Genomic DNA, 14152 nt, shown 5'->3' with positions numbered 1-14152 from the left:
GAAGGATTTGATGAGTGGATATCTGAGGCAGAGGCCAGAGCTCAACCCGGAAGAAATGCCATTTGGGAAATTGTTGCTGAAACACTAACCCGGATGAAGGTGGACGGGGTGTGCTGTGTCCCTGAGTCAGGAAAACGTCCATCAGGACCTGACACAGATGCCCGCACAAGTGAGGGGCCGCTTTGGGGCTGGCGTGACCTTGAAGTGTCCTTATCAGGCAGTTACATTGCTCCATCCTGACTTCTTTCCCAGTTGTGATTTTTCTTAGGGTGGTGTTTGCGAGTGATCACCAGACACTAGGTTTTATTATCCATCCTTTTACTTACATTAGTGGGGTGGATTATATTACGGGTCCATAGTTCTTCATCTCTCCCCTGCTGTGCCATCGATCTCCTGGGGATGGAATGGATTTTCTCAACCTGTTGGCTTTGGGCTTCGCCATGAGACACCTGCTTTGGCTAATGAAATGTGGGGCAGGAATCACCATGGGCTTTTCTAGACTGGTGCCTTCTGGGCAGGTTTCAGCCGACGCTCTGGGAACGCCTGCCCTTTGCTGCTAGAGGAATGTATCTCAGGAAGGTATTTCTTCTTTCTTTCTTTCATCCTGAAGAGAAGACCCAGACCAGTCTGAAGCCTGTGATCCCGTCAAGCTTGCAAGGCGAGGCAAGCCCAGCTGAGATCAGCCAAATAGCAGATCACCCACCAACGTGTGAATGTGGAAAAAATGACTGTTTTCGTAAGGCACAGAAATCTGGGTGAGGTTTGCTGTGCAGCATGGTTACAGCAGAAGCCTGTCTAATTCACTCACTGATAAAATACAGTTTGTAAAATAGTGAGTACTGAAGAGAGGACACAAGGATTAATTGAAAAATGCTTATCGAAATTGAAAAATTATATGCAGTGTAATTGACAAAATGACCTCACCACTAGTTATTTATATTTTAAATAGCCTGCTAGATCTCTTCAGGCTGACGCCCATAATATATGTACAACAGTGTCTAAAACAACCCAGGTCATCTGGACTTTGACCTGCGGTGTCTGTTTTCACGGCAGGAAGCAACCCTGGGGCAAGACTCTATTTTAGGAAGGACAGACACCACCTGTACAGTGTGATTTTCCCAGCTGGATTTTCCCACTGAGCATTTCCAAGGGACATCATGTTACCAGCTTAACCGGACCACGTCTCCTGTGCAAAGTAATGTACGGAACTGGGAATCCCTCTTGAGTGGAAAGCTGATGGTGACCCCTCTGTCTTATGACACAAAAGCCCTGTATTATTGTGGACACTACTCTATTCTCTTAAACTGTGTCTGGGGCAAACAACGCAAGAATTGCAGCAATATTCTCATCTCTAAAGGCATGTGTGCTGCAAACAAAAGCTACGTCTGATGCATTTGTTTAGGTTTTTAAATTACGAGCGTATTTATTCATGTGTAGAGATGCTCTTTTTTAGATTTTCCTATTTAAGTTTAAATGCTGTGAAGGTAGACCCGGTTGTTTTCTTTAAAGTTATTCACAGGGCACTCTAGAAAAATTTGTGAAAAGTGAGTACTCAGTAGTTGCTGCTAATTGCCTGTGTTCTCCACTTCACTTTGCTACCGAAGACCTGGCCAAAGACTGAATGAATCCCACCGTTGTTCCAGCTAATAATCCCGCTTGGGGGAGAGGTGAACATTGCTATTTAAAACAAGTAGCAAATATGCATCACACGTGGAAGGAAAGCTCTAGTTACTACATGAATAAAAAGCTGCGATCCAAATGAAAGTCTGAATTATTTTATAGTTCTGAAAGTTCAGAAAATCCAGAGTTTCTGAGATATTTTATCTTCATATATCATTTGCACATGGGTAACTGATGATTTTACTTTTTAAAAAGTACCAAAACTGACCAAACCTAGAAAATTTTAGTAACATTAAAAATAAACTATTCAAATCAGCATAGGCATATTTTCAAAGATAGCTTGGAACATAAAAGCTTTTAAAATCTACTCCAGTTTCAACTTTGAAATGTTTGTTCTGAGCCTTTTCAAAGTTACAGGGTAATATCAATTAAAGAGGCTGGGAGGATAATGGTTCTAGTTTCTTTTTACAAAATAATTTTTATGACATGTAATAGAATTTCTTGGAAGGAAAGAATGACCTTCAGCTCAAGGGTGTCATTTCTTAGATGCTAAGTATAACTATAGTTTTTCAACTATCAAATTGATTTTTAGCTATCAAATTCAACTATCAAATGGACCATGCATTTGAAAAATCTAAAAGGTATTAATAATCATTTCCAAAGAGGAACAAACTTCTGTAAATTATGAAGGAATGTTTATTTTCTGTGGTAACTGGGATTATGTTTAAACACCACTTTTATTTTCTGTATCACAGAATTCTATACTATGTTCCTATGCAGAGAGCTCTCCCAAGGCAATGGGAGCACAGCTGGCAGATTTACAGTTATTGAAACCTTTATTTTCATTATATCTCTATCTTTAATGAGTGCAATACAATCATATTACAATATTGTAGTAAGATTTTCTTTTATATTAAATTTATATTAAATTTATATTAAATTGAAGCAACAAATAATGTAATGAAATGCCTACTAGAAATCACCTAGTAAATAATGATGGCGTCTTTCTCTGTCAACTACATTGGAGGTGATGACCCTCCTGAGCAATCTCAGTGAACTAAATATTTGGTAGTTGAATCTCTTGGTTCATCGGTGATTAGAACTTTCCAAGGGAAACTTACAGTTACAGAGAATGGGCGGGAAAAGCACACAAGAGTTTTAAAATCTTCCCACAGAGGATGGAGGGGCCAGGATCCTCACTGAGAGGATGGATGGAATGGTCAGACACAAGGTTCTCACTGGTACCTCTCACGCTGCTTGGCTCCTGTAAGTGTTGGATGCTGAGCAGAGGGTCAGTGGGCAGCATGGCAGCCGCCAAGGTCGTGGGAGATGAACCTGCATCCGTGGCTGTCAGGCCCGGGGGACCTGGGAGAGGATGTGGGGTGTCTAGCTCTGTGCAAGGCTGAGTCTGCTGTTAGTCAGCCACTGACTCAGCCACAGATGCTGCTTAGATCACCCAGGGATGGACCCGGGCTACGTGCACCCAAGAAATATCAGGCTGGCCACTGAACAAGATCTTTGCCAAGATGCAAAGGACCCCAGAGACGCTGCACAGACCTGAGAGTCCATTCCCTGTGCTTCCTCAGGGTCCCGAGCACCTGGGCACTCACACAAACGCTGTTTTGGGGGGAACATGAAGGAGAGCTGCAGAGCTGAGCTAACAGGCTGAATTGCCTCCACCCCCAGCTCTTGCGTGGAGGCTTGCGAGAAAGACGAGACGCGCTACGCGGTGGGAGGTTTGTGACAACACCCAGGGGGAAGAGCAAACTGTGCACGGACCAAATGTGTGTGTTTGCTGCCGTTTGCTCCATGTCATTGTTTCTCAGACGTTTCTTTGCCATGTTTTATATTTGTAATGATCCTGTCATCCACCATTGACTAACATTTTTCCCCTCACCCTAAAACTGGAAGCCTGGATCCATAGCCGAAAACTGACAAGAGCAAATTCTCCCCAGTTTAAAGAGAACGCCCAGCGGATGCAGCGGGACACCTGCAGAGCCAGCCCCGTGAACGTGAGAGAACCTGTGCCTTGGAGACTGTGGGAAGTGATGGCTGAGGAGAGGAAGGCGCAGTGGCAGTGGGGGGTCCCGAGTCCCTCCAGCCCTGGTCCCCGGGCTCGGTGACCGCCGTGGGGTTGGTGGGAAGGGTGCGGGGATAAAGGCTGGTCTGCAGAAGTGGAAACCAGCGCAGCCTGGGGTCTGCTCTGCCGCTGGATGCTGCTTTGGGTAGCCCTCCTGCTCCCTGCCTGATGCCCACCGGGTCAGGGGCAAAGGTGCTCGGGGGGAGGAAAGGGGTGCCCACTGGGCTGGCAGGGCCAGGACGCGTGTTTCTCACGGGTCAGGTGGAGACCTCCAGAGGGTGGAGCTGGGCTCTTTCTTTTCCTTTTTTAAATTTAACTTTTATTTTATAGTGAAATATAGTTGATTTACAATGTTGTGTTAGTTTCAGGTGTACAGCAATGTGACTCAGTTATACATGTACATATAACCACTCTTTTTCAGATTCTTTTCCCACATAGGTTATCACAGAGTATTGAGTAGAGTTCTGTGTGCTCTACAGCAGGTCCTTGTTGGTTATCTATATAGTAGTGTGTACGTGTTAATCCCCAAATCCTAATTTATCCCTTCGCCACCTTTCCCCTTTGGTAACCACAAATTCATTCTCTAAGTCTGTGAGTCTGTTTCTGCTTTGTAAATAAGTTCATTTGTATCATTTTTTAGATTCCACCTATAAGTGATATCATATGATATTTCTCTTTCTCTTTCTGAGTTACTTCACTTAGTGTGATAATCTCTAGGTCCATCCATGTTGCTGCAAATGACATTACTGCATTCATTTTTACCGCTAATATTCCATTGTACATATGTACCACATCTTCTTTATCCATTCCTCTGTTGATGCACACTTAGGTTGCTTCCATGACCTGGCTATTGTAAATAGAGCTGCAACAAACATCGGGGTGCGTGTGTCTTTTCAAATTATAGTTTTCTCTGGATATATGCCCAGGAGTGGGATTGCTGGGTGGTATGGCAGCTCTGTCTTTCTGGCAAGCTCACTGCGTAGGGGACGGTAGTGGCCGTGGGCTTGCTAGACCATTAGGGGCTGGAGCTGGATGGTCCTGGACACTGGACACTGAACACTGAACCTGACCCAAGTATCTCATTTCAGGGAACGGTGCACTAGGCGGGGGCTTCCGAGGGCCTCACACGTGTGCTCAAAGAGGGGCCAGCTCTGGGCCATCTGCCTGACCGAGGGAGCGGCCGCCAGCCCGCACCAGTTGGATGAGCGACAATGACCCAGCACGGGGGTCCCGGTTCAACAAAGCGGCATCTGCCCTGTTCCACCCAGTTCTCTCTCCGGCCACAGTGACCCAGGGCTTCAGGCTGACAAGAGCGCGGGTGAGGCGGGGGGAGCCGACCAAGTCTCTTTCCTCGGGCCATTTCACAAGCAGGGCCAGAGGCGGCAGAAGGGAAAGCGTTGAATTAGGTTTGAGACTGGAATTTTAACTTGGACTGGACCAAATTCCAATAAGGAAAAATATTCAGAAAGTTGTGAAATCGACCTGCGATGACATTCAGGGACGGGACAGGGCATTCACATGAGGACGGCAGAGAGGAGTGACTGGAGAAACATAAAGCCGTTTCATATTTGTAGCCTCAGTAAACCGCTTTTACAATAACGAGGCAATTATGAATTCAGATCAAAGTAACAGAGACTATTTTATAAGGAAAAGAGGGAAACTAACATGCATTGAGCACATTACCTATTATCTTATTTATTCTTGCAATGAGACACATATAATTCTCCTCCTTTAAACAGTGAAGCTGAAACTGAGAGAAATTAAGTAACTTACCTGGGGACACAGCTAACGAATGATAGACCTGGAGTTAAATTTAGGTAGATATGGGGTTAAATCCAGCTGTCCACGGCCACCGATTGAGATGGACCGTTAGACACGCTCCATATTAACACTTCCTTCGTGTCTGCTTTCTTTTGCATGTCTAATCCGGGATGAAAGTCGTTCTTTGAGGTATGGTCAACGCTAATTGGGTTTGTCAGATGTATGTGATGATTCTTTGTCAGTTCAGTGTGAATTCCCGATAAAAAGGGTAGAGTGTCGCCTTTGTTGTGAACTTCCTGTTTGGGTGGTGCGCGTTGCTGCCATGGAGATGATGTCCACAGACAGATGCTATCACGACTTTACAGAACTCCCATCCTTGCCTGGAAGGGAAGAGTCCGTCAGAGTTTCGTGGCACAGCGCCACCTGGATGTGACTCAAACCTTCCCCCTGGACACAGGTTCACACTGAACGACTAGCTTCTTTTCTGTTTGTTTCTGGTTCAGATTTCTGAGGTCACGTTTCAATTTCCATTTTGAAGAGTTGAACAGTGGGGAAGGAAGAGGCAAGGTGAAGCACTGGGCAGAGAAGATGGTTCTTTTAAGAACATTCGATGCTGGAGGTTTTGGTAGAACAACTCTGAAGGCAAGTGGTGACTGAGTGATTGACTCAGACTTTCTCAGCTAAGAATGCCAAGATCCTAAGATCACAGGTTCATTTTTCTGATACTCATCTGTTCCCTTAGCTTCTCCAAATTAGATAATTTCCCAGTTTCGAGATTTCATGTTTGACTGTATTTGATTGACTCTTACATTCATGTTTCCTAATCTACTTAAAGTTACTAGTTTTATCATTAGAGCTAGGACTGAATTACATCAAATGCCTCTTTTTATCCTGTATTTTAATATCTTCCACTTTGGAGCCAATCAGGGACATTTCCTCTTAACACCCGCAGATAGTCAGTAATTTCAGACCTTAAGACTTCATATGCTTTTAATCTTAATATTAAATCTATTTGGAGCTTACTTTTTCCAGTTGCATATCTGTAGCAATTTAAATGACCTGGGATCCATTCCAACCAGTAAATAGCTGGTCTCATAGCAGTAGGCAAAAACATTAGTCCCCCATGAACATGCACACAGAAAGACACTCTGAGTCGAAGAGGAAAAGAAGTTCATAAAACAAAAGACCTATACAGACTTTATTAATAATTTAATTAATAAGCTTTAAGATACAACCTTGGACGATTTCCAGCATTGCATATGTCTTACATTTTGATCTCTAATTTCACAATTGCACCCATGGTTGAATAACTTCAGACTAACTTCAGGCCAACTGATTAGGTTTATTGAAGCCGAAGACCAGTTTAATCTTATCCATCCTTGTTAAGTTTTTGAGACTGAACTTGTTAGGACAAGCATCGGCACTTTAATTTTTGTTTCCCACTCTCTTTTTATAAAGCATAAGAGCAGATGCTTTATAAAAGCCAATGAACAACAGCAACAAAAACAAAGTCAAAGAATTGCACAAACCCTGCTTTACTGACCAAAGTGACGAGGTTCTGAAGTTAAATTGTTGGTCAGAGAACCACCCAAAGTGAGGTAACTCCAAATATTTAACCGCCAGATGCTGAACAAATGTCTGAGTTTAGCAAACGAAAGGAGACTTAGGGTTCCCAATGAATAATATATACAGGGATAGTTTATATAACACTGGAAATTTAGAAAATTTCAGTCTAAGTTTTTTACTGAGTTTTGCTGTATGTACAGAAAAAAAAAGGTCCAGAAGGTCCCACTTAGATTACCTTGAACTCCCCTGCTATCAACTTTAAAGGAGCTTGCGGTACTGTTCCTGACCTTCTGTAGGTGTTGAGGTTCAGAAGATCACAGGCCATGGCCAGTGCTGGTGAGGACGAACTAAGAGGGAATGGAAAGTATCGGTCATTGGATGCGGGGAGTTCATTTGATGAAAGCTGCTTAAGACTCTGTTCTCAATTCACCTCACCAGCTAAGTGACCACATGAACCCAGAGATTACATTGTCTTTAGCACCTGTTTACTCTTTTGAGGTAAAAGCACAGAAGCGATGGCCTGGATGCACTCAAAAAAATGATGAGTGATATCAAGCTCCTTTAGTAGTCTTAGGAGCCGTCTCTTCCAAGCGCGATGTCCATCCTACTGAGTGGCTATTTGAAAAGCTCCCTGGGTAAAAACTCTGTGAACTGTATTTTTCTTTTTAGCTGAATGAGAACGTCTGAAAGTCCATCTCCCGTTTTCTTTCATTGACACTAACTCAGTTTGACAGTCCGCACCCAAGAGAACTATACGTCACAATGTGAACGAGACTTGGCCAGACACTTAAATGCTCCTGCAGCCCTGAACTTGCCATTTTTAACTGTTATTTTGTTTGTAGACTGCTGTTCAAGGTACTTTCCATGTAAAGTGACTGCCTTTGTTCCACACAGAGTTCACTTCTGTTTGTTAGACAGACAGCCTAAATTTTTCTTATTTATTACATTGTGAATCACTTTAGGAGCCCCAGAAAGTAACTTTGCTTTCTTTCCCCTTCAATATTCATCCATTTGTGAACTTATGACAAACTGGTTGTCCATCACAGCCATGAAAAACAGATGATACGTGATAAATAAATATAAATCGTGCATATAAAGCTGAATGCAGTTTTATCCAGGAAGTAGAACGCACAGTTAAGCCTTCAAACCATTATGTCTTAAATCAATCTAACTTGAGGGATCCCGTTTTCCCATGATTTTTCCTGGTACTTTTGAAATTGCTCCAAAATCAAATCTATCACTCTTGTGTACCATGGTGATGTAAAACCTAGAACTCTGTGCCTATGTTACTTCACTTAATTTGCTGGAGGAAAGTAAACTTAGAATCTTATTTTGTCTTTCCGTCCCTGTTGCTTCACGACATTCTATGGGTTCCCGATTTCAGCAACTGTCTCTAACCTGATGAAACCATCTTTGGTCTCTTCATTTTTTAGTGCTTGACATTTGGATGCACGTTGAGTCGGCTGATTCGCCAGAGCAGTGGGGGCTTTGGTATAACATCGGCTTTTATTCTCAGCCATTGTTTCTAGGTAAAGGGAAAGCGATGATGGGCCTGGAGGGAAGAGAGTTGTCACGGGGTCATTTAACCTACGAGAATGTGACACCTTTGAAAGATAGTCAAGAACTGGATGTGCAGAACTGAGACTGGGGCAGGATTCCATGGACGTCCGATGGCTTGGCGTTTCTCTTAGAATCACAAGTCGAGCTCCTTTCTTTAGCAGGCAAAGCGCACGTCAGCGATTCTCCTCTTGGGCTGAACTGCAGAATCTAGCCCCGAGCTCCACGTAGAGATTCTGGTTACTTCACCCGAAGGTCATCCTGATGAAGAGCCAGAGTTGGGCCTGACCAAGGGCAGTGGTGAGGCCCCCGTCTCCCTTTCAGACACCACCCCGCACCCGTTCTCCCCGTTCACTTAGCTCCCGCCCCCTTGCCTTCCGTTTCCCGGGAGCATCTTTCCTGTTTAGGGTAACCTGCTGTCGCCTGTACCTGGACTACTATTTCTGAGATAATATTAACAAGAGCTGAAATTTACTGAGCACTCACACAGTCTTGGGCTCCCTGAAGTACAAGCATCGTGAGAGGCGCCAGCTGATTCAATCCTCCTGACAATCTTACGAGGTGTCCCAATTCTGCAGCTGAGGCACCAGAGGCCCAGGCTGTGATGTGCGCACGTGTGTGCGGCCGCGCTGGGACTTGATGTCCTTGAACCACAGGGGCCTCGTGCTAAACGCCATCAAGCCACCTCCTCTTCCCTTCATGTCATTTAAGCCTTTATCCAAATGTCACCTTTCCTGAGAAGCTTTGCTTGACCATCCTTCCTAAAAGATCTCCCACCTCATTCTACCACTCTATGCGCTAGCCCCTTCGCTTGCGATTGTGATATTCATTTATACGTTCCCCGCCAAGTCTTTCCTCCACTGCAGTGCAAACTCCACAAACCTGACTCTGTTTGTTTGTTCGCCACTGTATCTCTAACACCAGAAAAATGGCACAAAGAAGGTTTTCAACACAGATGTTGTGAAAGCAAAGAATGGATTTCTGGTTTAAGAGGTATTCAAGGGAGGATGGAGTGTTCCAGGCATTTTTCCTCTCTGGTGCTTGCCTGGCACAGTGACGTCATGATTGGAAATTCCAACCGGAGAACTGAGGCTAAGGACCGTTCCATTTCATGTGCCTGGCTTCTACTCGAACCCCCCGGGAACGTGGCTTCCGGGGTGCAGGTGCCGTGTGGTTGGCCCTGCACCATCGTCCCTGAGCCCCCGCTGGCAGAGCACGTGGTCACCCTTCTCCTCCAGGAGCCCGGCCGCTCCCCATCCCCGCAGGGTGAATCCCGAGGGCAGGGGCACATCACCGTGCTGCTGGCTCCCTTGCCAACGAGCATCAGTTTGGGCAGGTGCGACAGTGAGACCTGAGCGAAGGTCTGCAGGGGCCCCTGGCGAAGGGCTTCTCGCTCTTAAAATAAACACAAGGCAGTGAGCACCTCCTCTGCCCTTAGACACTGTCCCCTGTGAAGGGATTTTCTGCAGCTGCTGGTCCGTCCTGCAAGGATGAGATTAGACGGCCTGATGGTTAAGAGGACAGGCTTTGGAGTCCGATGCTGGCTTCCATCCCCAGCTCTGCCACGTGCTGGCCACCCAGTCTCGTGCAAGGTGCCCAATCTCTCTTCCTCATTTCCCTTCTCTGTAAAATGGGTAATGTTGAATCTTTTGAGGGTAGATGAGTTAATATGTATCACAAGTCCCCTCATGAGAAAAATATGAATCATAAGAGGTCTACCTCGTAGGACTATTATGAGGATGACATGAATAAAAATATGTCTACGGCACTTAAACTGAGGCAGGCACACAGAGGGTGTTGACATGTGTAGTGTGAAGCAAACCAAAATAGCAGGAAAGCAGAGCCCAGTCAGACTCAGGGCAGTAGAACGGAAGCCCGGATTATACTGAATCTGGAGTTACCTTAGGCTCAAAAGGCTTTTATATCAGCTTTTTAAAAATAAGGTCATAACCTGAGCCATTAGAATTAGGGTTTTCTGTATCATCCAGTGAAAACCATCTTAACTGACATGTGTCGCCCATAAGTGGACAAATAGTGGAACTGATGGCCAGTCATGCCTGAGATACTGAACCATGGGCTTCTTTCTCCACGTTAGTTTGGATCCTGGTCAAGAAGAAAGGAGGAACTCTCACTCTGCTTCCAAAAGGGTGAATATCAGCATTTTAATTCAACCCTCAACATTCAAATGCTGTCCAGCTCAATGACCAATATTGCTGATAACAACGACAGGGCCCAGTTGTGAATGCGGACACTGTGAGACATCCTGGAATCATGCAGGGTTTTAAGGATCTTCCTCTCTGGCTAAAGCAAGAAGGAAAGCTTGACATTTTTGCTTTCTTCCCAATCTAGCTCCCCTGGCTAAAATTCTCAAGTCCAGGACATGCACTGTTTAATTATCTGACAATGAATGAACCTCAGTGGAGCAAAAGCAGTTTGATCGATGGGTCCAGCTGTGACCATTGTGTAGCATGAGTTTTCTGATTGCTTTAAAATGTTGGCTCTGCAGCTGTCATCTGGAACTTGAGAATGCACTAGCATTAAAATGCCAAACGAGAGAGGTGGCATTCTTCAGGGGACTTCAATATACACTTTGTTACGTATTCTAGTGATGCTGCCATCAGTGTGAATGTTTTTGTTTTTCTTAAATTCCTGTATTAGGGTAATTGAGCAGTTTAGAAGGGGGTTCTCTCAGGACACATTTTTGCTCAGTAGAGGACTGTTTGCTGAAGTCCTATTTTTCTCCTGCCCACGCGATGATGCTTATGATGGCTAAGATGGTGGAATGTGATTGCTGGCTCCTGCATTCCCACAATTTGTACCATTTATTAAGGAAACCATACAAAGAAGGTCAGTCCACTGCCTTTCTCACCAAGGCTGCCAGAGTGATCAGGAGAGACAAAGGAAGGCCCAGAAACAGGAACACTTCTCTTTGAGTCAGGGGAGCACGGAGACAGTGAAGCAGCAGACTCCGGGCCTGTTTCTGAGTCACCTCTGATTGTTTAGAGCCCGCCAATCGGGGTTATTCCCGCCTTCCATTGAAACCACCAGCCCCATCCTCGTAGAGGTATAGAGGAGAAGAAGATGAAATTTCTATGGAAACTTCAGTGAGGAGAAGGACCTGGGGTTTTCAAATGGCCGAATAAAGAATGACAAGTTTTTCATATAGCATCATTTAAAAATGATGCTTACTTATATCTTTTCTTCGTTGTGCTCCAAAGACCTGCATCTTCCCCAAGTCTGTAGGAGTGGAAGCAATCTAAATGTAAGTAGGGTCTTTTGACGTTCAACTCTGAATAAATGGATCATTAATGTGCATTCAAGGTCACCTTTTCCACCGTCAAATGAAAGGAGAGAAAAATTATCATTTAGTTGGAAAATATCTGTTTTGACATTACAGGAAGGTGAAGAAATTTCTTTCAAGCTACTTCTCTCTGGAATCCACACACATTAATAACACGGTCCTTTATATAGAAGTCTATCTTTTCTTTTTTTTTTTAATTAGCATTTTTCCTTGTCAGCTATTTCTTTTTTAAAAAATTAATTAATTAATTAATTAACTTTTGGCTGCGTTGGGTCTTCGTTGCTGTGCGCAGGCTTTCTCTAGTTGTGGTGAGCGGGGGCTACTCTTCATTGCCGTGCGTGGGCTTCTCATTGCGGTGGCTTCTCTTGTTGCGGAGCACGGGCTCTAGGCACATGGACTTCAGTAGTTGTGGCACGTGGGCTCGGTAGTTGTGGCTCACAGGCTCTAGAGCACAGGCTCAGTAGTTGCGGCACATGGGCTTAATTGCTCCGCGGCATGTGGGATCTTCCCAGACCAGGGCTCAAACCCGTGTCCCCTGCATTGGCACGTGGATTCTCAACCACTGTGCCACCAGGGAAGCCCCTAGAAGTCTATCTTTCTCTTATTTTTTCTTTAAGGGTATTTCTGCTCTAAACACACTCAGGTGTGTTTAGCATAGGAACAATTTGTGACCTTGGCCACCATGAGTTCCCAGCAAATGCTTGCTGCTGTTTTGGGTAATCTTGAGGAAGAGAAGAACTAGCTGTGGATGTGTGGAAGGCTTGGTAACATAGTGAGCATTTAGACATTTTTGTTTGGAGACAATTCCACATAAAGTAGAAAATCCTCTACAGTGGTCAGTGTTATATCCACATAAAATATATTGACCATTGTTTTTCTTTGGCTGAACTGAATTTCCCAGATGTGGCTTCCTTCTGTTCAAGTGTGTCTCTACCTCTTGCACATAGCATTAACCAGTAATGATTTCAGTTCTTTTGGTTCAGAGACAATTTTCTTGTTTTTGCTATTTTTCAGGTCTGAAGGTCAAAGATTTAAACTTGTTCACATTCTGGTTAGTAGGAAAGCTACCCTACTGCAGCATAGCTGGGACTGATCCTATGAGAATCTTGGTCAAAGGGAAGGAGCAATGAAATGTCACAGCTGTAAAGGGTCAGGTGGACACGAAGTTACATTTGGCTGGTCGCTCCGAGTTTAGAATCATAGTGATTATTGCAGGAATTATTGTAAGAGTGAATGAAATGGACTTTCCTATTGTTTCCTTTTTATTTCAGGGTGTATAATTGAGAGGATGGTAGAAATTCACAAATCTACATGCAAAATAACAAAGCTTAACAATATGGTTAGATAATGTCTATTTTCTATAAACCTTCTTGCTATGCTTCACCATTACAATGGTAAGTTTTTTTTTTTTGTAACAAACTAAAGAAAAATCACATGGAATATATTTTTTTTAAACAAAAGAGCACAAATCTACTTCACTCTGAAAGCGATTTGCACTTAATGTCTTGCAATGTTTGTTTTTACATTTTCACATAAAATACTGAATTTTTTTGTCCCTTGCCATTGGAGGAATTTTTCATCATTTATACGACACAGAAAACTCTTCCTAGTCTCTATATATTTAAGTGACCAGTTTGTGCTATATTTATTTGTACCAGTTTATAGCATCTTTTAAAATGTCCTGTTCCCCTTATAAAAAAATGATCTACTCTTCCAGTTGGTTGAACACAGAAAAAAACAAAAACAAAAAACAGAGATTGAAAATATAAAAATGTTGAGATATAAAGGGTAGACTAAGATAGAGGCAACATTTATTTAATGGGGATTCCAAGAGAAGAAACAAACGAAAATAGAGAAAAAGCAAAATTAGAAGAAATAATGGAAACTTTTTCAGGCTGATATGTAAATAATTCCTCAGATTATAGAAGTAAAGGAAGGGCTGATAATTAACTGGGCACTGAGATTTATTAAAGAAAAATTGTAGAACAACAAAAATGAAGATAAATATATTAAGTTGAACAGTGATAAATCACAAATTATAAACAAGAAATCACAGGAATTATTTTTGACAGTAAATTTCACATTAGCAAAAATTGAGTGAAGAAAAAAATATGACCTTGAAAATACTGAGAGGAAATAACTATCAACCTAAATTATCCTTCAATAGTGAGGGTAAAATAAAGATATTTAAAATATGCATTAATTTTTGTCACTCATAGATTTTGCTGGAATGAAAGGATGAAGTTTATTAGGAAAGAAACTGGACC

This window comes from Eubalaena glacialis, chromosome 5, assembly GCF_028564815.1.
Source record: "Eubalaena glacialis isolate mEubGla1 chromosome 5, mEubGla1.1.hap2.+ XY, whole genome shotgun sequence".
NCBI classification, from domain to species: domain Eukaryota; kingdom Metazoa; phylum Chordata; class Mammalia; order Artiodactyla; family Balaenidae; genus Eubalaena; species Eubalaena glacialis.
Note: the sequence above shows the minus strand (reverse complement) of the source record.